A 1,432-nucleotide genomic window follows, 5' to 3' on the forward strand; every position below is an offset into this window, starting at 1 on the left:
TACCTCTTTGTCATTTTTGCGTGCAAATGAGATAAGATGTTATTATAAAAAAAATAATTATCCATGACTATAAAAGTAAATGAAATAAATATTACACATATAATGTTACAATTGTTCGTTCAAATTTTCTTTTAACGATGTTCAACGTATCACAATTCATTGAAGTCCTCGAGGACTTCGTTGAAGTCTCCGAAAAGACGAACGTTGTTCACTGGAACCACCGAGAGTATATCCAAGACAAAGATATCCAGGTCAAACTTTAAGCTCAAAAAGTTCGACGCTACAGAAATATTTGATAAAAAAAAAAACTCGAGCCAGAAGTTCGACGGAAAACGTCAGCCCCATTTTCCACCAAAAATACAAGACACAGCTATAGATAACGAGAATAGAAGTGAATCAATATTCGCGCCTTAAAACCGTCCGCCGACGCGTCAACCTTAATCTAGGACAACCTTATGATCTGGGGCACGTATAGATCTAAGAAGATGATTATATGCGACCAAAGTATACCTATATACGACTTATGTAACAACAAAATAAGCGCATAGCAAACGCTTTGTCATAGTGAGAAACTAAAACGGTTCTGAAATTAATTGTTGTGCTTATAATTAGATGCAATAAGTTAGGAAATAATTCGTTGCATCATCACGTCTTGGTTTATTATTAGCGTAATAAGCGTATCTGACTCACGCATGTTATGTCTTTTATGAAAACTAGAATAATTTTTCTCTGCACCTTTTCCAAATATAATAGGATATTATACTTTTTTACGCTCTTTTTTATATATACGGAGAAAACAATTGATGAAATATCTAAAAATTTAACTAGATATAGATCCGAAAATACTTTTGTTGGACCACAAAAATAATTATATAGAACGCTCAAATTAATAGCTAGAATGCCCCTCATGCTTGACATTTTTACGTAATTATTTTTATGGTTCAACAAAATTATTTTCAGATAGCAAAATTTGTAAATATTTCAGCAAAATTGTTAAGAAAAAAAAAAAAGATTGGCGAATTGTGGCGAAACGCGGCACACGAATACACATACATCGACCCACAAAATTATTTTCTTTCACAATGATGAAAAATGAACCAATAAAATCATCACACTCCTATTAAAACTACTACAACTTGTGTCCCCAATTACGTTAGTAAATTCATGCAATCGCGATGCTTTGTTTACACGGTGCGAAAAATGTATTACAATATAAACTTGTCGCGTTATTCGCGTGTACCACGTGTGTATATCTCGTTTGATTAATCGATATGGCGCGGGGGAATAGCGGCCGTTATCGATGCGGCGTGCTCGTTAACGGGGCCACAATCGATATCTGTGGAACGACCAAGCCGCGGGCCGATCGTTACCAGGAGACACCCGGTACATCGGATGGGCGGGGGAGGGGAGGGGAGGGGGGAAGGGGGGGAGG

Source organism: Trachymyrmex septentrionalis, unplaced genomic scaffold (assembly GCF_001594115.1).
Source record: "Trachymyrmex septentrionalis isolate Tsep2-gDNA-1 unplaced genomic scaffold, Tsep1.0 scaffold2, whole genome shotgun sequence".
NCBI classification, from domain to species: domain Eukaryota; kingdom Metazoa; phylum Arthropoda; class Insecta; order Hymenoptera; family Formicidae; genus Trachymyrmex; species Trachymyrmex septentrionalis.